The following is a 25,107-nucleotide window of genomic DNA, read 5'->3' on the forward strand; positions in this document are numbered from 1 at the left end:
TAACAAGTGAGCGTTATTATGAAATATAAAATAAAGTGCTTTTTAAACTTATAGTATCAGATAATCATATGCGTTTAAGCATTTAATCTTTTAAAAATATTTATTTAAAGAATTTGAAAGCTAATACTTAGAAAATACATTTTTGCTAAATTTATTTTAATGAATAGTTATTATTGCCTCATTAATTTTTAACCAGCTAAAGGTCTACTCCGTCAGTTAAGTGAGTTCTACTGCTATTATGGAGTAGTTCTATGGTTATAACCAGACAAAACAAAGTTTTAACAGGCCTTATCCATGTATATAGACATCGTAAGATTTACATTGAGTACCTAATATTAGTTTGAATACAGTGTACCTTGTTGAAAAAAGGGAAGAAATGTATCAAAACTAGAGAAATAGATTTTTGAATTTTCCTAAAGTTTAAGCCAAATTTCATGTTAATAAAAGGTCTGCCAAAGACTTTGCTTTTTTGCTTGTATTAACTACCATATTTCCATAACTTTTTTTAAACAATGATTATTTATTTTTCTTGTTGTAGAAGTTAAATAAAACAGAAAGGAATGCAAGAGAAAATTGGAATCAATTTTAATTACATCATTCAGTTACAATCACTTTGAGATCTACATATATACATATATGACTATATTACTCTTATATATTCAAGATTTATTTTAATTGTAACTTCTTTTAATTATTAGATATTAGAAACATATCTCAACATCAACAAATATAGTTTAATATCATGTTTTTAATGATTTGCATTGTATAAAGATGCCATAATTATAAAAGTTATAATCATGACATTTTATTACTATCCTCAAACTATTATTCCTCTCCTTAGAGTTTAACACTGGCCCATTTGAAAAATAATACAAGCAAAATATTTTAGCCATCCTCACAGTTTTAAATTTTCTAGCAGTCACATTAAAAACAGAAAAGAAAGAAGTGAAATTGATTTTAATAACACTTTACCCCAATATATCCAAAATATTATTATCACAACATATAATCAATGTAAAAGTTAAGGAAATAATTTGAATTCTTTTTTTCAGCAAGTTTTGAAATCTACTATATATATTATATGTACAACACATCTCAATTGGTACTAGCCACATTCCAAATGTTTAACAGCCACATGTAGTACGGGCTACCATCTTGGATAGCTAACATTAAAGTGTTAAAAACACGACTATCTAAAATTTTATCCCAGTACTTTAAATAGAGATTACAGAGTGAAGTAAGTCAAAGACAAATATCATATTATATCACTTATATGTCAAATCTAAAAAAAATGATAAAAATGAACTTACATACAAAACAGAAATAAACTCAGACATAGGAAACAAATTTATGGTTACCAAACAGGAGATGGAAGGGAGGGATAAATTAGGAGGTTGGGATTAGCGGATACACACTACTATATATAAAACAGATAAAATAGATAAAACCAGAAAGATCTACTATATAGCACAGGGTACTCTACTCATTATTTTGTAATAACCTATAGGGGAAAATAATCTGAAAAAGAATATAAATATATATGTACTACATATATATATATACACTATATATATGTGTGTGTGTATGTATAACTGAATCACTTTGCTGTATACCTGAAACTAAGAAAACATTGTAAATCAACTGTACCTCAATAAAAAAATAAAAATAAATAAATAAATATGAGGTTAAGCACATATTCTAGTTTGTAGATAACATAATGTGAAAATCATGTTCATATCTATTTTTCAGCAAACCAAAAAAATACACACATAGGATAAATGTAATCATCTAAGTGACAAAATATACATCCTCAACATAAATAAGATGTTTATTTTAAAAACAGAGTTCACTAAAATGCATTCAATACCACCTTCTACCAGTGTCTCCCAAATGTTGTTTATCAATTGACATTTAAGTCATATGTCTCCTACCCATAATTAACACCTTTAAATATATATTTTATGATTTTTAATAATTTTATTTTTTCTTCTGATTTAAAATAAATGGACCAATTATGTAAGCCTTCCATTGAGAACCTGTTCTGGGAATAATAGTGTTCTTAGTCTGAGTTACTAGTCTGAGTTACCCTGTTTTCAAATAAGGTCACATTCTCAGGTACTGGGGGTTAAAGTTTCAACAAATGAATTTTGGGGAGGGACACAAACCCATAACACAAGAAGTCGCATCAAACACATTTTTAATAACTGGAACATACAAATTATGCATACACAAATAAGACGAAGCATAGTTGTTGGAATTTTCCTTTACAAATACTGCCTTAAATGAAATTTGGACAAAAATGTTTTTTCTTGGTAAATTTTAAAAAGAATAGAGCACTGATAAGAGAGCTTGATTACAACTTGTATCATTAAGGAAATTGTGCAAGTGATTTAACCAAAATATGCAAATAAATTAGAATAATCAGAAAAAACAAGTCAAGAGTTTTAAGTATTATCAGAAAATATGCAAATAATCAGGCTTATTTTCTTGTTTAATACGTTGTTAAGACAAAAAGTTTTGATTTTGCATCTAATTTTTCAAGTAGGTAACGCATTATTATTTGAGTTTGATCAACACCAATTAATTTGGTTGCCTTTCTACTAGGTGTTCCTATTATAAGCTTTGGCATAATGCAAGCTACATTTTGATCCTAGTGTATTATGTTGATTATCCTGTCTCTGGATCAGCTTCAATGCCAGCTTTTCTAATTTTTATTTTATTCTTATTCATATAATACTTGTCTTCAATGTGCTATCTCCCCATGTTCATTCTTGACCCTTCTCATTTTGTCATGGAGAAAAATCATTACTGAGTATATTGTGAACTATTATTTCACAATTATTGAGCCAAATCACATGCATTATAAAGGTTTTTTGGTTTTCAAAGCTAGCAACATAGGTCGCGGCATTGACAGAATTATTTAGATGTTAATGGTCACTTTTGAACACCAGGATTTTTTTCAATGGACCATCTTCCTCTTATTTTCTCAGGTAAAATTGACACTCAAAAGAACATTAAGTGTTGTCCTGAAAATATAGTTTGTAAGTCATGAAATAATATATATATAATATACATTATAATATATATACATTCCTATTCAGTATAAGAGAATGTATGTAACATAATAATTATTAGATAAATAATGTTCTTTCTCTTTAAAATATTATATCCACTATCATTTAGAGAATCAGAAAAGCTTGTTTTCTCATTTTTTATTCAGTCTTAATCAATATGATCATCTGCTCAAAAGAAGAACAGCACTGAAATTCTAAAAAGTATTAGTTCTAAATGTTTGTTCTTTAACATTAGTCATAATTGTTATATTTAAATGCATCATATTTGGCTATTTTAAAATTTAAAGTTATAAAGCATATTATAAAGTAGTTGATTCAGAAAAAGCTGAAAATCCCCCCTCTTTTTCTTTTTCCTTTAAAACCAATCAATGAAGAGAGGTCAGCAGTTGATGTTATAAAACATAAAAAAATTAAAAGTCAATGGTGTTTTTCAGTTTGGAAATAAATATATAGACTTCACTTAGTTGGAAGTTCAGCTGTCTTTGACTCTTAACTTTCCTGCCATTCTTTTAATTTATCATGAAAAAATATGCCAGAAATAATGTTTGAGAGCTACTTCATACTTGTGCCCAACTGGTAATAAAAAGACTCTGAAAGATAGTGAGAGTATTAATGTCTCATATTATTGTTGCAGAATGAACTTATAAGGTAGAAGAGTTGTCCCACATTCTTTGACCCTTCCTGCTTTTCCTGCTACACTGCAGGATCAAATTCCCTTTTCAGCTCATCTCCTGGCTGCATTCATCTGCCTGAGTGTGAGAACACAGAGGGTGACTGATGGCCACACTTCATTTTCCTTTCCTCACCCTTTCCTTTAGTTCCCAAAGAGCTAACACACAGTGCTTTATGGACATGAAAGGCAAGAATAAGAAGTTAGATTTATTAAAGGGGATTATAGATGGATTAGAAAAAGCAAAAACCTGAACTTTTAATTGGACATTTCCCATAGCCAAGGCTGAAGCTTGTACAGAGTTAACAGTGATACCTTTGTGGGTTTCCCTGGTCACTAACCTTGCTTGTTCTGCCTGCTCTCCAGTAATTCTCTAGGAAATTTCCTCCTTCTTCTAAGGTTCATTTTGTCAATCTTCACTCAGCTTTTGTCAATCTAAATTTCACAAGATTGTTCAGGGCTAATACTGGTTCCTTAGAGGAGGAACCAATTCTTCCTCTTCCTGTTCATTACCTTGAGGTGCAGCTATGACTTTATTCTTTAGATTTTCCAGGACTCACAGTTTAATCCAACACACACACACACACACACACACACACACACACACACACACACACACACACCAGATACCAGATACCAGTAGGCTCCTATAGCCACAGACATTACTGCCAAGCTCTAATTTGCAGGACAAATTCTCTCATAACCCTGTTCAGATTATGCATTCCACTGTGTAGAAATAGGAAAAGAACTCTTATAATTACTTTTCCTTGGCTACATGCTAGGGAAAAATGGGAATTTCCTTGGCATGATCATTATTATTTCCTTTACTTGCCTCCTGGGAGGGGTGCATGAGGTCACTTTTTTAGTTACATCTCATTATCCAATACTAAGTTGTCATCAATAAGGTATAGGAAGAGAATGAAATAGATGCATTTTATGTACTACAGAATATATTAGTTAGTGTTATAATAAAGCTAAAACTGCTTGTTAAGTGGTAGATTCACTCCATTAAATAGATAACTGTCTGGGGAGTGCCATTTAATCTGCACAGTAAATGTATATAATAATGTTTGTTGTCCTTTCTTAAGAAAACAAAATTCTTAATAATGTTCTTTCTTAAGAAAACAACATTTTTAATAATGTGTGTTTTTACTGAAACAAAATGGTAGCAAAACAATGAACTAGATGACACAAGTAAACTATTCTTTGAAGATTACTACAGCATTAAACATTTTTATTTTGGTGAGTGCAAGCAAATAACATTCTGTAATCAGATGTACTGTTATAAAATTGATATGGTTGCTTTTTGAGAGTTCAAATGTGTTAAATTTGATTTTACAAAGTCACATACACTCAAACACTAAGCTTACTGAGAGAACCTTACTCTCATAATTGTGGAAATCTGGCTTTTATGTTTCCTGAATGTGGAAGTAAAAAACTGATAAATAATCTCTTCCTCAGAGTATGCTGTTTTCCATTTTTCCTTGCTTTTCCTTATGTGTTGAAGTTAAGCCTAGATTAAACTATTCTATTAGAAAATAGAGAGTTTGGGGGACTTCCCTGGTGGTCCAGTGGTTAAGAATCCACCTTTCAATGCAGGGGACAGGGGTTTGATCCCTGGTCAGGGAATTAAGATCCCACATGCCATGGGGCAACTAAGCCCAAACGCTGCAACTACTGATGCCATGTGCCACAACTAGAGAGCCCATGCACTCTGGAGCCTGTGCCATAACTATAGAGCCCATGTGCCACAACTACTGAGCCCACACACTCTGGAACCCACACACCACAACTAGAGAGAAACCCATGTGCTGCAACAAAGAGCCCGCACACCAGAACGAAAGATCTCGTATGCCTCAACAAAGACCCCCACAGAGCCAAAAATAAATAAATAAATACATATTTTTTTAAAAAAACAGAAAATAGAGAGTTTTAAGGAAAGAAACAAATACAATTTTTGACCCACATTCCTTCTAAGAATGAATATACAATATAAATTCTTACTTTGTTATAAATTATACTGGAGTGCTTCCCTGGTGGTGCAGTGGTTGAGAGTCTGCACTGCCTGCCTATGCAGGGGACACAGGTTCGTGCCCCGGTCTGGGAAGATCCCACATGCCGTGGAGCGGCTAGGCCCGTGAGCCATGGCTGCTGAGCCTGCACGTCAGGAGCCTGTGCTCCACAACGGGAGAGGACACAACAGTGAGAGGCCCGTGTAGCGCAAAAAAAAAAAAAAAAAAATTATACTGGGTAGTCTGTATATTTAATTAAATGTAAACACAAACTATTGTCTCTTATTAAATTCTCAGTGACCAGTAATTTAAAATTATCCTTCTGATCATTATTGTTGACATAATCCATACATTAACAAGTAAAAGTATTACTTATACTATACAAATTTTAAATTCTGAATCAAATAGAAAATTTTTGTAACCACAAATTGTGTAAAATTAACAGACTCAATTAGGCTTCAGTTTACTGGTCTTGGAAGAAGGAGATGATAATAAAATATAGGGAAATCACCTAATTCTTAAATATTTAACTTAATTCTTCTAGATTCAATTCAAAAGACTGACTACTTGTTAAACAAAAATATTTTATTTTCTCATAGAATCAAAGGGAATTTAGTAGATATTGAAACAGCCACATTGATTTGAGATACACATAAAATGAGATACCTTCAGTAAATCACATTTCAAAACGTTAATTAATATATATTCATCACCTGTCAGGCCAATCAGAGATCACAAAAAATTTGAATCAAAAAATCATTTATTTTAATACCTATACTTACCCAGAAAATAAAAAGGCCTAGAGATAAGAGATAAGTTGTCCAGGGTTTCAAAGGCCATTAATTCACTGAAACTTAGCCCTAGCTGTCTATATCTATTGTAAATAATAAAAAATAAAACTACTTAGAAATACTTTACTGTCATTGTAAAAGTAACTAAATAATTTTGTTTATATTATTGGCACCTAAATTTTACTTCTCCTTTTGTTGACTGAAAATATCATGAATACTTATGATAAAATACACACTTATGAAACTGTTTATATATGATATAATGTTTAAAAGACAAAATGTTTCTCATCCATTAAAATGAATTTATAATAGTATTATTTAATTCTCAAATATCTATTCCTATTTTCTCATTGAATGTACAATGTAGATTAACAAACAGATTGAAAATTTAATTCAAAAACATTATTCCTGTATTTTAAAGAAGAGAGACAATGGACAAAGAAGGAAATTCTATATATTTACTTTGTGTGTTGAGTAACCCTGAGACAGTCATTTAAACAAACTGGGAATTATAATCTGTATCTCTAAATATAGAGTTAGTCTAGATAATTCCTGTGGCTGCCTACATTTCTAAAAGAAATACCAATTTTCCATATATGAAAGAAAATATAATCATATATTTTCACAAATTTTAATTATAAAATTAAGGAAACATATGAAACAAAGCTTGGTAATTTTACTAAAGTGATAAATATAAAATAATTAAAATATTCCAACATATATTACTGACAAAATCTTCACAAATTTGAAATAGGAGGGAACTTTATCACCTAATAAAAGACATCTACAAAAGACCTTCAGCAATCATACTTAAAGTTGAAAGATTGAATGTTTTCTCCTATGATTGAGGAAAAAATATTTGTCTGCTCCTTCCACTTATATTTAACACTGTCCTAGAGGTTCTCTCAGTGCAAAAAGGGAAGGAAAGGACCTGAAAGTTATACAGATTAGAAATGAAGTCAAAGTGTCTATTTGAAAACAAAACTATCATACTAATGAATATATGAGAAAAAGGTGCTAGAATTAATAAATGAGTTTTGCAAAGACACAGGATATCATGCCACTATATTATACAAAGCTCAACTGCTTTTAATAAACTAGCTATGAAAAACTGGAAATTAATTTTTTACGTACCCACAGTAGCAACAAAGAACATGAAATCTGTTAGGGATAAATCTGACAAAAATGTGCAAAATCAGTACACTTAGAATGACAATTTTCATGAGAGATCAAGAAGAAGGCTTAAATGAATAGAAAAGTACATAATGTTCAGGGAACAAAACATGGTAATTCTATCAAAATTGGTCTATGGATAGATAAAGTGGAAAACAAAATCCCAGGAGACTTTTGAGTTAAGATAAAAAATGTATATGAAGATGAAGTGTATCTAGAATAGCCAAAATTATTTGAATAAAGAGAAGAAAAAAGTTGGGAGACTTACATCTAGTTTTTAGATGTATTATTAACATAAAGCTATAGAATAAAGACTGAATTCTGTGAGCATAACTATAGACATATAGAACAATGGAATACAAAAAAAGAGTCAAGAAACAGCATATGTATAATGTTGATTCATTTTTGATAAAGGTGTTAAGGCCGTACAATGAGGAAAGTACAATCTTTCAACAAATGGTACTGGAACAAACAGATATGCATAGGCAAAATAAATGAGTAAATAAATAAACTTTAACCATTACTACATGCTACAGACTAAAATTAACTCAAAATGAATTATAGATAAAACTATCAAATTTATGAACGGAAATATAGAATAAAATTTCACTTACCTTGGGTTGGCAAATCTTAGTTAAATATACTTAAGAAACATCAACTACAGAAGAAAAAAAATCACTGAATTTGTCTTCATAACAATCAAAACTTCTGTTTATTAAAAAACACCACTACAAAAATGAAAAGGCAAGCACAGAATAGGAACACATTTTAGAACCATATATTCTACAAAGGACATTACCTAGAAACTATAAAAAACCATTTCAACCTAATAATGGAAAGACAAAAAAACTCAATTTTGAAAATGGGCAATAACATGAACAGAAATTTCACTAAAGAAGATATACAAATGGCAAATATTCATATGAAAACTGTTCAACACCATTAATCATTAGGGATATGGAAATTAAAACCACAATGAGATACTGCTACAGTCCCACTAGAATGGCTAAAATTACAGATCGACTATACCAAATGTTGACAAAGATACAGAGCAATTGAAATTCACATACACTGCTGATGGCAACACAAAATAGAATAATCACTTTGGAATCAGGTAGTTTCTCAAAAGTTAAACATAGAGCTGCCATACAATTATCCTAGATATTTACACAATAAAAATGAAAGGATGTGCCATACGTAATTTTATACATGAGTGTTTATGTCAGCTTTATTTGTTATAGTCAAAATTTGTGAACAACTCAAAAGCCTATTGAGTGGTAAATGGATGAACAAATTGTGGTACACCCATATAATAGAATGGCCCTCAACAACAAAAATGAACCAACTGTTGATACACACAACAAAATGGATAAATCAAAATAGTTATGCTGAGTAAAAGAGGCCAGACAAAAAATATCATGTACAATATTCCACTTATACAAATTCTAGAAAATGCAAAATTATCTACCGTAGCAAAAAGAGAGTCAATGTTTTGTCTGGGGATGGTGCAGACATCATCATCCCCCATCATGGGGGGAATGCAAGAAAAAGATTACAAAGGGATACAGAAAAACTTTTGGGGTGATGGATATGTTTATCATCTGGAGTGTAGTAATGTTTTATGGGTATTTATGTATATTAAAACTCAACAAATCATATATTTAAATATATGCAGTTTAATCTACACCAATTTTATCTCAGTGATGTAAGAATTAACATATTGATTGAAAATATTAGTAATAGACAAGAAACCTCATTTGATAGTGACTGGTAACTATAAGTAAAAATTAATTATAATAAAAATAAAGTATCCCAAACCCATGGAAGGTGCAACATGCTGTGAACCTTAATATCAACTGTGGACTTTAGGGGATTGTGATGTGTCAATATTGGTTCATCAGTTGTAACAGATATACCACCTGGTGCAGAATGTTGATAGTGAAGACGGCTGTGCATGTGAAGTGCAGGCGGTTTATGGGAAATCTCTATACCATCTTAATTTTTCTGTGAACCTAAAACAGCTCTAAAAAAATTGTCCAATAAAAATAATAGATGATCTTAAAAATTAATATACATATATTTAAGTACTCATATTTTTCCCTTCACTTGGGCACTAGGGACATGTTTGTTTATTTGTTTGCTTTCTTTACAATGGATACTTATATCCCCCAAATTCCATTTATTCTGATATGAGATTATTAGTGTTTTCATTAACAACTTTCATTTACCTAGCATAAGATTCTGAGTAATTCAATGTTCAGTTGCAAATATGAAATCCTTCCAAATCTCTTGTGGCTTCTACAGTCAAGTGCAAGCAAGAAAATGTAAATTAGTGTTGATTCAAAATTTATGGACAGTAGGCTCAGTATTCTGGCTAATGAGCCAATGCATCATTTCAGAGAAAGGGTTAGATTTGTGAGAATCTGGCTGAAAGGGGAGGTGAAAGGTCAACAATTGAAGATAGAGTCTGACAGCAGCAAACTTTCTGTACCAGCTTTTCCTATGAAGAGTTGATTGAGGCCATCTATTAAGGACACCACTGTAGGAGAATCTTGATTGGTTCAATACATTCTTTATGAAAGTTATTTAAGATATGTTTAAAAAGATAAAATTAGAATTAATTTTAAATAAAGTTATTTTATATTAAATAAGTAAACAAAATACAAATACAATGGAAAATATCTCCTTCTCTAAGAAATTGTTTTAGGTTTAGATACTTGATGTTTCCTATTTCTCATTTGTTGTAAATGGGTTCAGAAAAGTACTATATACCTGAAAAGCATCTCAAAAAATACTCCTTTATAATTCCTTTGGCATTGTATTCTAGAAACAAAGTTTCCAATATAATATGAATACTTTATAATTCTCAAAGGAATATTAGTTGCACGCAAAGTTCTTCTGTCATACAATTCAGTATGTTGCAAACACACAGAAAAAGAATTGAAGCCACAAAACACAGAATTTGAATAAGATTGGCATGAACAGAAGTGAATAAGATTGACATAAAATAACAAAAGCATTCCTCTTGGAAAAGCTGAATAGAACCCACAAACATGGGTGCACACACACACACACACACACACACACACACAATTCCAACAAATTCTGATTTAGAATATTCTAGGCTGAAAATACTTCTAATTTCTCATGAGAAGTAAAAGTATATAGAAATAAAATACTACACTGTTACATCTACTTACACATAAGTAGAGGTAATGCTCCATGTTGCTGGCGGGTCACACACTCTGGGAGCCCATCACTACTTTCTCTCCTGAGACTCTGTGTAGAAGAATATATGAGGCTCCCTCCATCACTGCCATATCCAGTACCTGAAAGTCCTTGGAAGGCAGTTTTAATCATTGACCAACTGCTACCCCGTAACTTCAGCATAAATGCCTGTGGAAATAAATGGTTATACACGGAATAGTAAGATTTTGTTTGCTTTTATTTCAAATTGGGAAGACATGGTTTCTTGCATATTTTTAGTAGAATTTTATAATTCAGAATTGCCTCTGCTTAAAATACCTATTTTTGTTCTTCCTTTCAAATGCTTAAATCACTGACAAGAATAAAAAGGAGACAAATCACATATCACTGAACATGATGAAGTGGTAATTGCCATCTTTTTCAAGACTGCTAGACTAGAAAGAGCAGGTCTGAGGGCAGAGTTATTCAGAAGTGTGTGTGTTTAAAATCCATGAGGCTGAAAATCTGACATGCTCAGCATCGTAAAATATTCTTAGCTGTCTCTCTCCTCTTTGGCCCCATGCTTCTCAATTTTCTCTACAGGAAAGTGATGGGTAGAGGAGGGCAAAACATTCATTTTATTAGAGTTATTTGGGGGGTTATAAAATGGAGGGGGTGTGCTAGAGTAGGCATTAAAACTTTCTTAAACCTAACTTTTATAAATGCATTTTGGTGTTACGTTCACACTCCCTCACAGGATAGCTTGGCTTAAAAGGAGGCAGCAGGGGCTCAGTGTTATTGAAACAACAGGAAAGCACAGGTGGCATATATATGCCACTCCCTGAATTGAGAACTGAGATGGAGAGGCAGACTCTGTCAACCTCCTAACATGCTGGCTTCTGGGGTACCATTTCCTAAAAGTGATGGCAGGCGGGCCATGCATTTGTGGCAGGTTTCTGGACTTTTCAAGGTCATTTGCAGATGGATGATTGGGTGGCTGCACAGGGCAGCTATGAATGAATTTGAACAGCATTTTATCTCATAATATTGGGGAAGACTTTTTAAATAATATCTGTTCGTTTAAGTGTTATTAGGAGATCTGAAAGGACATTATTTACCATCACAGACTTATCATATTCTGCCCACTTACAGAGAAGTTCTACACGTCTTTATATTTCACATGTTATTTATTTCATTGTGTAGTTTTTACCTGGTGTATATTACTGAATCACATGAGTAAGGTGGTTTAAAGTCGGTTGATTTCTTTGTCATCTGAATTTTTTTTTCATCATTTTGCTCACTGTCTTTTTTAGAGAGGGATATGCAGATGAAATAAAATACACCTCAGATTGACTTTGGGGAGTACTTTAGAATTTTCTATTGTGCTATCTTGACATCGTAATTTTATTAATGTGATCTAAGTTCATAGCAATATCACACGTTAATACCCACCTATTAGTTCGCTGTTGCTGCCACGACAGATTGCTATAAGTGAAACAGCTTAAAACAGCCCATTTATTATCTCACAATCGTGTAGGTCAGAAGTCGTGGTTCAGAGTTGTTAGGTTGCGTCTCACAAGCTGAGATCAGGCATAGGGAATGCTGTGTTTTTCTCTGGAGATTCCAAGGATGAATCTGCTTTCTAGCTCATTCGGATTGTTGGCTGAATTCAGTTTCTTGCAGTTGTAGGACCGAGGGCTCTGTTTACTTTCTGGCTGTCAGTGTGGGTCCGTCTTTGCTCCTAGAGCTGCCTGCATTCATTTTGTATTTTCCAGATAGTCCCAATTCCAGCAACGGCCGGCCAAGTCCCTCTCATAGTTCAAATCTCTCTGACTCCTCTTTCTGAGGCCTCTCTCTGACATCAGCTAAAGAAAGTTCACTGCTTTTAAGGAATTATGTGAATAAAGATAGGGTCCACCTGGATCCAAGGAAATCTGCTTGTTTAAGGACAGCACCTTAATTATATCTGCAAAGTCTCCTTTACCACATAACATATTCAGAGGTTCTGGGGGTTAGGTCACAAGCATATTTGAAAAGCCACTATTCTGCCTACTACGGTATGAGAGAACATTCTAATCCAAGTCTTAAATGTATCTTGCGCATTTACTGTGTAAGCAGTGGGACCCACTCCACCAGCTTGGACTCTACCTACAGACCGATTTCTTCTTTACATCTAATCATGCATGTCCCATCTGCTGCAGTGATGCTTTTTGCTTAGCATTTCAAAGTGAGTCCTCCATAATGCTTGTAGGTTTGTCTGCCGATTTCTCCCCCATCGCTACTTTGCCTATGTCCAGAGGAGCTTCCAAATTTAGACATCACGGTAGCAGATGCAGACAGTTTCCTAAAATCCCAGGCTTTGATGAGTATCCATTCCTCTCTTGGACTCCTTTGCGACAGCCTACCACAGTGAGTGGCATTCACATCCTTCTGAGGTTGTAATGCCTTGACTTTCAGATAAGAAATATCTAACAAGCTAACTCCTTTCTTGTCAGTTTCCTTCTTAATTCTTGTGCCAGTTTACCCACTCTCCTCAGCAACTGTCTACATCTCCATTTGGGAAGAAGTGTCTGGTAACTTTCACCATTAGTCTGCTAGTTTTTAATGGCTGTTGTTTGTTTTTTTTAATACCTCCCTGGGCATTGTTACAACTAGGTACCCTTCTCATTCCTTTTGACACACTACAGAGATTAATGTGGACTCTGTAATGGTGGAAATCTAAGCAGTAATGCAGCTAAATCATAGAAGGACAGGAAAGATATTTGCAATTAGAGAGCATGTGAAAAGTCTTCTTTCCTAGAGGTGGAAGGTTTTCAGTATCTTGAAGTTCTCTTTTGGCCAAATCTTCTCTCTCCACAATTATTAACTGGGAAGCAGAGAAAGAGAGAAAGACAGAGATAATCAAATATATACATATATCTATGTATGTATTTGTAATAGACTGTTACAACTGCCATTTCCAATAAATTCTTTGCAGCAGAAGAGAATAAAGTACATAGATAGAATTATGTGAGTTCTTCCCCGGCTCCATCATGTACCTTCCTTTTTCCACCAATACTTGTTAACTTTTTCTTTTACTGATACATATTTCCTGTGTGATATATAACTTCAGTTATACTAAGTCCCAATCTTTATCTCTCTCCCTTCTGAGGTCAATTCCAGACACACACACAGTTTGATAAATTACCATACAAGTTCCCTTGAATGGCATCTTAAGTCCAAAAATAAACCAACATTATCATCATCCCTTCCAAACTATTATCAATCTCTTATTTCCTCTGTGAGGTAAGCACCAATATTCCACGCCCAAATCTTTTCACTTCGTTTATTTTTTCCCGTGCCTAAACAGACTATTAGTCATCAACATTACAAATCTATTTAACTAAATATCTCTCAAAAGTGCCCCCTCTGCATCCACATTTGTACTAAATGATTAGTCCTTCAGCATTGATTGCCTAGATTATTGCAAATCTCCTAATTAATATTTCTGTTTCAAAAATTCTCACCTTAATTTCTGATCTTTAAGCCGCCAACAAGATGATGTTTCTAACTTTTAAAAATGTTGCTATCTTGCTGTGAGTCTCTCAATGGCTCTCTCTGGCTTCAGGGATCTGTTCTCAGCTTCCCTTTTGAGCATCATTTTAGTTGCTTCCCTCTTTTTCCTGTTTGTATCACTTTCCATCCTCATAGATTTTGACTCAACACATTTGGAACTTGCCTTGCTTTGTTTTCAACCATGGTTTTAAAAAAGCTACTTTCTTTTCCTTGAACACATTTTCCTCTCCTTTCTCTAGTGCAAGTTTTGCAAAACTAAGACATCACCCTTTTCAGAAATTCTTCTCTTACAATTATCATTTGTTGCTACTTTAATGACAAAGAGTCTAACGCTCTGGTGGACAGTGGGAGGAGCATAAGTGGATAAAGGCATATGTTTGCAACACACAGTAAGCTACATGTTAGGTTAGAGAAATATTCCACACAGCTCCACGTGAAGATAGAGGACCAGGGTCAGAGACAGAGCCGTCAGAGAACAACTGACAACTTTCAAAAAACTATTCAGCAATTTGGTAGGTTAGTCATTCAGTAAAATGAATAAAGTGAAATGGCATTTGGCAAAATGGCCAGCCTCTCTCTATTCGGTAAAACTACTGAAGCAGAATCACATGTGGTCTACCTGGGGCTGGAACTATATCTGATTCTGGTGGAATTTCAGTCAGGAGCAGGTATGTTCATACACAACCTCTCTCTAATTTTGGCTCCCTACTTGTGAAGAATAAACAATAATTCAAATCATTTAAAAATATATGGAGACAAAAATAACTAAAGACCACTATTATCTCAAAATATAGTCTTACGAGGTAAATGAAGAAGTCAGTTTTCAAATCTGTTTACAAATTCAGCAACATGAGGATCCCTCACTTGGGTGCATCTTCAGCCACTATAAATTTCACATTTGATGCAGGGAAGAAGCATTAAATTAATATTTGACTCCTAGCTCAGCAGCATAATAGGCAGGCAATGTTTCTGAACAATCAGAATATCTCTTCAAAATAACTCATTTCTCTTCAATTTTTAAATGAAAACTTGTATATGTAATGCAAAAGATAAATTATACTTTCATTGTACTTTAATGCTTTTCTTCATCCCGACACAGAAACAATAAAAATTACATGAAAGTATTTCTTCTGGGTTGATTCTTGGCAGAGCACTGATTACCTCTTCATGGGTTAGAATTCCTTAATTGACAATAACTTCCTTAATCTGTGGCATTTTGAGGGTATCAGCTCCCAGAGGAACTGTTCTATAGGTATACTTACTTAGTAAATTAGCTAATTAGCTAACTACTTATGTGCAACTAGTGTACTTTTAATATTTATGATAATGAAAGGAATGACAGTGCATTTTAGTCTTTATAAAATGTGGTGTTTTTAATAATAATCATAGGCGATACCAGCAGAGTTTAAACCTCTATTCATATTTCCTTCCATCTTATTTTTGTGTGTATAGTATACATTTAGTTATTCTTTCAGAATTATGTTCAGATTATTTGAGTTGCATTCTAGTATTCTTTCAATTATCATCACATCACAATTGTCCATATCACTAAATAGTCTTTTTACTTTGAGTCCATTGTAGAAGCAGAATTGCTTTGTGCGCTGTGCGGTCAGATGGCCTGTGTTTACATTTTGACTCTGCCGCTCATGTTTTTACCTTGGGTAGATTACTTAATTGATTCTTTCCTCAGCTGTGAAATGGGGATTATAATTCAAGCTACCTCACAGGGTGGTAATGGGAATTAAATGTTTTGATATGTATAAAGTCCTTACAACATAGCCCAGTACACTTAGCCACTCTTATCATGGTTCCTATGATTTAGGTAATCTTTCTCCTTGAATATCCAGATGACTCCAAACATTGAAATATATTATGAAGTTTGTCTTTTCACAGATGCACTGAATTAACATTACCAAAAATGCTTGCTATCACTAAATCTTATGAATATATTTTTCAAAAATATGTTTATTAATTATGTATTATGTAATATTTTCATATATTTTATTTATATATTGTATTTTCTCTTTCAAGTAACTTTTCATATGCACATGGTACAAAATAAATAATATTGAGGAATTTATAGACTCAACGGGACAGAAGAGTTTTGCCCTTTCTCTTTTCCCCAAAACAATCCACCTCCCTGGAGGCATCCATTTCACAAACCACTTAAATGAATTTCCAGTTATTTGAAACATGTGCAAGCATTATGAATTGTTAGAATATGATGTTCATGGGTCTATAGTTTGTTTTTTTCCATTAACTATATCATAGAGATGTTTCATGTTAAATCTTATGTTTCTACCTTTTTTAAAAGAAATGTTTGTATGCCTTTGCCCAAATGCTTAGCATTTAATTTTTTTTGTTGTTGTTGTTGGTACGCGGGCCTCTCACTGTTGTGGCCTCTCCCGTTGTGGAGCACAGGCTCCGGACGCGCAGGCTCAGCGGCCATGGCTCACGAGCCCAGCCGCTCCGCGGCACGTGGGATCTTCCCGGACCAGGGCACGAACCTGTGTCCCCTGCATTGGCAGGTGGACTCTCAACCACTGCGCCACCAGGGAAGCCCTTAGCATTTAATTTTGATTCATGTCATTTATCCATGATATAACTTCAAGAAATTTTTATAGATAGGACATTAATTAGTAACTTTTCTGAATAAAGGTGTATATGTGATTGTCTTTTTATTGTTTTCAGATAAAAACTAAAAAAAAGCAAACAAACATGTACACATAAAAAATTTTGCATCATAGGCAATGTCTGTACATCTTAACAATGTCTTTTAATGTTTTATATTCCAGAGGAAATTTTTAAAATAATTCATATATATACACATATATTAATGTATATACACATATATACAGGAATGTGTGTTTACACACATACATATGTGTGTGCATGTTTTGTCTGTAGTGTATATGGATATCTTTTCACTAACTTTTCCATTTATTGTGTCTGGCATATGATGAACTTTCTTGATCTATGTATATAGGTATTTTTTCAGTTCCAAAAAGGAAGTTATTTTTTTCCCAATAAAAATTACATTATACTATACATAGACAATCAACACCAACAGGAGACTACTAGAGCTCATCAATGAATTCAGTAAAGTTGCAAATTAATATATATAAATCCATCGCATTTCTGTACACTAACAATGAAGTTTCAGAAAGAGAAATTAAGGAAACAATTCCATTTACCATCACATCAAAAAGAATAAAATACCTAAGAATAAACCTACCTAAGGAGGCAAAGACATGCACTCTGAAAACTATGAGACACTGATGAAGGAAACTGAAGACGACCTGACAGATGGAAAGATATACCCTGTTCTTGGGTTGGAAGAATCAGTATTGTTAAAATGAGCATACTACCCAAGGAAATGTACAGATTCAATGCAATCCTTATCAAAATGCCAGTGACATTTTTCACAGAATTAGAGAAAATAATTTTAAAATTTAGATGAAACACAAAAGACCCCAAATAGCCAAAACAATCTTGAGAAAGAAGAACCCTGTCTTCAAACTATACTACATAGCTACAGTAATCAAAACAATATGGTACTGGCACAAAAACAGACATATAGATCAATGGGACAAGATAGAGAGCCCAGAATTAAACCCGGCACTTATGCTCAGTTAAACTATGACAAAAGAAACAAGAATATACAATGGAGAAAACACAGTCTTTTCAATAAGTGGTGCAGGGAAAACTGGAGAGCTACATGGAAAAGACTGAAATTAGAACATTCTCTAACACCATATACAAAAATAAACTCAAAATAGATTAAAGACCTAAATGTAAGACCAGATACTATAAAACTCCTAGAGGAAAACATAGGCAGAACACTCTGACATAAATCACAGAAATAATTTTTTGGATCCATCTCCTAAAGTAAAGGAAATAAAAACAAAAATAAACATATGGGACCTATTTAAACTTAAAAGCTTTTGCACAGCAAAGGAAACCATCCACAAAACCAAAAGGCAACCTACTGAATGGAAAAAGATATTTGCAAATGATATGACTAATAAGGGATTAATATCCACCATATATAAACAGCTCATACAACTCAATATCAGAAAAAGAAAGAAAGAAACAACCAGATTAAAAAATGGGCAGAGGAACTGAATACACGTTTTTCCAAAGAGGAAATGAAGATGGCAAACAAGCACATTAAAAGATGCTCAGCACCACTAATCATCAGGAAAATGCAAATCAAAACCACAATTTGATATCACCTCATACCTGTCAGAATGGCTACCATCAAAAAGAACACAAATAACAAACCTTGGCGAGGATATGGAGAAAATGAAACCCTCCTACACTGTTGGTGGGGATGTAAATTGATGTAACCACTGTGGAAAACAGTATGAAGGTTTCTCAAAAAACTAAAAATAGAACTACCATATAACCCAGCAATTCCACTCCTGAGTATATGTCCAAAAAAACCCCAAACCCAAAAAACTTTAATTCAAAGAAATACATGCACCCTAATGTTCACAGCAGCATTATTTACAATTGCCAAGATATGGAAGCACCTTAAGTGTCCATCAACAGAAGAATGGATAAAGAAGTTTATATATATATATATATATCTTCATATATATAGTACATTATATACATATATATACACATACATACAATGAAATACAACTCAGCCATAAAAAGAATGAAATATTGCCATTTGAAACAATGGAGGGCATTGTGCACAGACAGAAAAAGACAAGTACTATATGATATCACTTATATGTGGAATCTAAAAATATAACAGACGAGTGAATATAACCAAAAAGAAGCAGGCTTACAGATATAGAGAACAAACTAGTGGTTACCAGTGGGGAGTGGGAGGCACAAACTATTGGGTGTAAGATGGGCTCAAGGGTATATTGTACAACACGGGGAATAGAGCCAGTATTCTGTAATAATAGTAAATGGAAAGTAACCTTTAAAATTATATAAAAAATAAAAGAATAAGTAACCATTGTTCATTTTAAAATATCTCATTATTTACTGACAATGCTCATTTGATTGTTCCGGCATCTACTGAAGAACATAAACAGTATTTGTGTGGCCTGCTCTCTGTCCTTCTCTACACCTCTATTCATTTGCATTTTATTTTTCCTACATCCTTACGAAAATTTTCTCAAGTTTTCTCTCAGCACCTCTCATTAGATTTTTGCATTACCTAGTCTGCTCTTATTGCCTTAAATACACAGTTGACCCTTGACCAACACAGGAGTTAATCCGTGTGTAGTTTATAGTTGGCACCTGAATCGTACCCACAGTTCCTCTGCACCTGTGGATTCAAACAACCATGGATTGTGTAGTATTTACTACTGAAAACTATCCATATATAAGTGGACTCTCAAAGCACAAACCCGGGTTACTCGAGGGTCAACTGTAATTTTTAATTCTGCTAATGCTATTTTGCTATTTTGCTTTCATTGTGATCTTTTCTTTCCAAGAGCCTATCCCTTTGAATCTCATTCAGTTTTACTTTTATTTCACCTTTAAATCCATTCAAAAATACTTTACTCTTCTCACAGCCTTTCATTCTCCTTTGTAGATTTAATATTATTTTGAATTTCATTGACCACCTAAACAGTAACATTTTTTTTCTCTAGAAATAGCTTCAAATGTATATTTCTTTTTGGGGAGTATCTTTCCTCTTTGTTTATAGACGATTTTCAAAATCCAGTGTTGGTTTGTTTTGTTGTTGGTCTCGTTCTTCAACATGCTTTTCATAATCCAGGCATCTGTCCTGTGCAGTGAGCACTGGCTAGTGTTTAACTCCTACTTGCAGAGAAATAGGTGTATATATTGATGTCCATGCCTCTAATCCTATCTGAGTTTGCCAAGCATTATTCTAACTTTTTTAAGCCATTCCATCTCCAAGGATTCAGTGCACACTTAATATTCCTCTCCCTAAATTCCCAGTTGTTGTCTTTTAAATGTACATTCTGTAAATGGATACAAAAAGATGAGTAGAGAGCAAAGGGAAGAATAGTTTCAACATTTAGGCTACCCTAAAGGCATTTCACCCTGCCCATATTCTGTTTAGTACAGATTCTTGACCTCCTACTTAAAGGAAAAAGAGAGGGAAGGAAACCAATTGCTTATTTTATTAAAAAAACATAAATTGTCCACTGATGTTTTTTCTTGCCAAGCTCAATCAGTGTTATAGTTAGTGGATAATCCCTCTATACTCTGCCAACGAATTGCTTATTGTGTGAGTTTCGGTTTAGGTATCGTTATTTTCACATATTGTAGTAGATGGAGGAAGCTGCTCATCAAATATGTTTCTAACTATAAGTCTTTATATTTCCTCATTTCTTTACAAATGGCATTTCTGCAGGTGAAAATATGCCTTAAATGTGCACATTAATTATAAAGATTCATTCTTGTTTCAGAAATGCACTTCCTGGCAACCCTCTTGGATGACTTGTCCTCGCAGATTTCTGTTTTTATAAAATCAAATATTCTCTAGAAAGCATTGTAGCTGGTCCTCCGTAAATGTGAGAGTGACCCTTAGAAAAAGCCTTATATAGCTCTAACTGAGTATTTTTAATAAAGACCTGCTTTAACAATAGCTATTCAGGTCCCAGAAGCCTCTGTGGCATTCTAGTGGCCCAAAAGGATTAACATGCCTCCATGATTCCCTTCTAGTGACATTTAGTATATTTAGCCTGAAAAGCTAATCAATCATGCCTTATGAGATATGACATTTAAAAAGTAGTTTGGCTAAGAATATAATACGATATATTTAAGTGAATAAAAATTGTGAGAATGATTAAAATGGAAGTTGTCTAGAAGGAGGAAGTAGCTAGTTAAGTACCATGGGGTTAATTATGCATATAGATAGATCAACAGTGTTGTTATAGGGAAATACATCATTGCAATTTACACACATCAGAATATTTAAAGGAACTGGAAATACCAATTAGGGAAAATCACCTAAAATAAGCGAACTAAAAGGAGATATATGGAATCTGAGCTGAACATCAGATGAGAGTCATCTGCAGAGTAGGTGAGAAAATTATTTGAAATTCAATAATTTTAGAGCCAAGAAGAGCCTGGAAAGCAATATTCCAAGAAGACTTAGATGACCTGACTATTCATTTTTGAATCAAATCCATGTTGTTAATTAACAGTGACAAATGTTGAATAGGATTTGTCATTAAAACAAATAGATACAAAAGATTTCTACAAGAGTAGAAGACTTTTGTTAAGGAAATGTTTGCATTTGCATTTAATTTCCCAGCTGTGTTTTCATATCAGTGAGAGGATGAAAAAAAAGTGATATTAACATTTCTGGGAACTAATCTCAGGCACCCACATAGTCCTTAGAAGCTAGGCATGTTATTCCAGAGAGATGAAAGAAAAAGACAGCTTCAAGTATTTTTTTCATTTATATTTGCATTCACATTATGTATAAGATGTTACCACACTCTAATTATAATTTAATTCACCAGATATCCTTTGTGCCTTTTTAAAAATTCAATTACTTTGACCCCTGGCTCACCAGTATAATGATACCTGATTATGCTTCTTTAGACTCTTTGCAAACTGTTTTAAATTTCACTCACTACTTTTTGTATAATCTTTACCAAAGGGAGAGTTTGAACATTTTCTATTAAGGAGCTTTATCCCAAAGATAAGCTTGTCTGTATGGGATGGTGTTTTAAATTTTTTTTCCTCACTTTATTTTTCTGGCACAATGTATTGTAATCGTACTTCACAAGGTGATAGTCTTCAAAATGTGATTCTGGGAGACCGTGCTTTACAAGGAAAGCTCCGAGGTGTTACAGGGAGTGAGGGGAAAACCTGGCATGTGGGACTTGGACTTCCACTTCCTAACTCAGCATAAGCAACTCAGATTTTAACCATTAAAGGTCCAGAGTTTTATTTTTGATGTCACTATAGATGAAGGTTTGTCTATGAATCATTGGTGTCAATATTTCCCAAATGCAAACTGTGGATTTCTAGTGGCTTCCAAAGGTACTTCAAAGAGTGTTGACTCAATTACTCCTTTTTAAAGCAAAACTATAGTAACTAATTTGAATAGCAAGTAAACATCTGTGTCGGTGGAAATAAAATGAGCATATAGGGATACAGATCTCCCTTCACATTTTTACTTGGTAGAGTATAGCTGCCATAGTGCTAATGCTTTAATGTGCTTTTATTTATAGATGCATATTGTATAATTTACACCTTAAGAACCATAATTTAGAGATGGGGAATATAGGAAATACTAACTTTGAGATAAAACATTTAATGAGAAACATAAAAATGATAATAATTCAGTCAAATTTCCCCAAGATGCTGCTCATAGATTAGTAAAAGACATTAATCTAAATGAATTCCTTACTGAGTGTATAAAGATATCTCTAAGACTTCAAATATTGTTGATAATAAAATAAAAATTTGGTAAAGATTATTTTCAATTTCCCTTTTCAGTTATGGAATTATAGATCAGTCAAATCTACTATACTTGAAGAAAAGTGTTTTAAAACAACAGCAAGAATTTCCCAAAATTTGTATCATTTTTTATAAATAAGATATGGCAGTTATTTTAACAGTGTACCAGTTGATTTTTAAAAGCACAACATGCAGTGATTTCAAATATCAGGTAATAAATGTCTGTTTTTCTCTGCTAGATGCCATAACACATAATAAAAGTTTGTAATACTTGGAATTAATATTTCCCAGATCAAATTGATATAATACATACTTTGTATTACATTTGTCCAATAAATTATTTTAAAAATGATTTAAGTAACTACGTAACCTATTAAATGGGAAAAATGGATGTCTTTACATATGTAAATATATAATTGGTTAAATACTTTTACCTATACAGAAATATAATAAGCATATTTTTCTTATAATTACATCCTTATCAGGAAATAATTTAGCAAAATGCCAAACAATAAATATATTTTGCTTACAATAAAAAACACACTTTTAAACTTCATGTTAAATTAAGATAAAAGAATTACACAGTTTTATATAAAAATCATTTTTAACAGCCCACATATTCATATCACAAGAAATTCCCTTAAGTGGACTCCCTTTGCACAATTCTAAGAATCTTAGAACCCAATTCTCTGAAGAGGTCAATCTTGTTTACTTGACCCTATGGGGGGTTTTGAGGTGGAGATAATGGAAAATGTATTCATTTACACATTTACGCAAGAGGTATGCTTTTGATGTTATGTCTGTCTACTTTGAGGCTCTGTCCACTGGTGCATAAACCAGAGTGGGTGAGGCCTGCTGTTAACACGAAGCTCTACATGAACAAACACAAGTTACTGCCCTAAAGTCAGTAATAGTTTCTCATAATGGAGGAAGTGATTGCCTTTCCTATTGAAACACTCAGCTGTAGGAGCTCCACGGTTTGACTCAACACAGTTTAAATATTTGTTTAGGAAATGAAATCTCTAAAGAAATCATGACCTGCCAATTTCCATTAATAGAAAGGCCATTTAACTTCTCAGTGTGAAAAATGGACACTCAGGTCATGTCACTACATTCATGTCTTAACCAAGCATCAAAAATTCTACTAAAGGCAATTTTCCAAAACAAAAGGAAAGTCTGTTCCAAAAAAGTGAATTTCAATATCAGATAAAAATAAAGGCAATATTCGCAGTTTTAACCAGGTAGTTTTTCTCTATTCTAGCCATAAAAATGTTCAAACCATTTTGAAGTCTGTATTGAAACTACTACACAGATATTTTCACCTAACTTCTGTCTATCCTTAATGCTATGACCTGAATAAAATCAGAATTATCTCTTTTCTAGATGAGCAATAAACTCCTCATTCGCTCATTCAGTTAACAAAGATTGTATATCAATCACTTGGCACTGAGGACAAAAAAGTAAATAAAATAGTAGTCTCAAAGAGCTTCCATTATCTTGGGAGGGGGTGAGAAAGAAAGAGTGTCATGAGGAGATTAACAGACATTGTGTTATGTAGAAACCTGATAAGAATTTTGGCTTTGATTCCAAATGTGGTAAGAAGCCAGTTATTTACTTTTTAATGGATTTTTTCTGATGGCTGAGTAGAGAAGTCTACTGAATAAGAGAGGGAAAGATTGGAAGTGGTGGACAGGAAGGTAGTTTTGGCTCTGGTCCAGGCTGGAGATTATTCAGATACATATTTCATAGTTAGAGCATATCTTTTGATCAGGTATCAAGTGGATGAGAATGGAAAATCAAGGATGACTCAGAATTTTTCTCAGAACTTGGACCCATGGGTTGCTGCTTCCCCAGATGGGGGAAGGCTATGGGAGGAGCAAATTTGGTATATGTTATGTTTAGGTACCTGTAGACATTAAAGTAGAAACGTTAAGTTGGCACTTAGAAGAGAGAATGACATTGGAAGTACAAATAGGCGGTACTTTAGACCATGGAGAGTGAGTAGCTCGCATATTAGGGTCAATATTCTGCACCCTACTGTCTAAGTCAGGAAGGTGAAACATCCAGCAAAAAAGGTGAGAACAAGTAGCCAGTGAAATGGGAAACAACAACAAAAAAACAACTGCAAAACGTGTTATTTGAGAAGCCAAGTGAAGAGACTATTTCAGTAAGGAGAGAAGGATCAACTGTTATCAAATATTTGGGCACCAGACAAAAGGATTTTGACTGGT

General features: G+C 33.3%; 1 protein-coding gene across 5 annotated transcripts in view; it reads left to right on the forward strand.

Moving 5' to 3' along the window:
• The window catches only part of FSTL5 (follistatin like 5), a 1,111,808-nt gene that overhangs the window by 815,758 nt on the left and 270,943 nt on the right, over positions 1 to 25,107 (forward strand). The window lies entirely within an intron of this gene.

The sequence above is a fragment of the Stenella coeruleoalba genome (assembly GCF_951394435.1).
Source record: "Stenella coeruleoalba genome assembly, chromosome: 4".
Classification (NCBI taxonomy): Eukaryota; Metazoa; Chordata; class Mammalia; order Artiodactyla; family Delphinidae; genus Stenella; species Stenella coeruleoalba.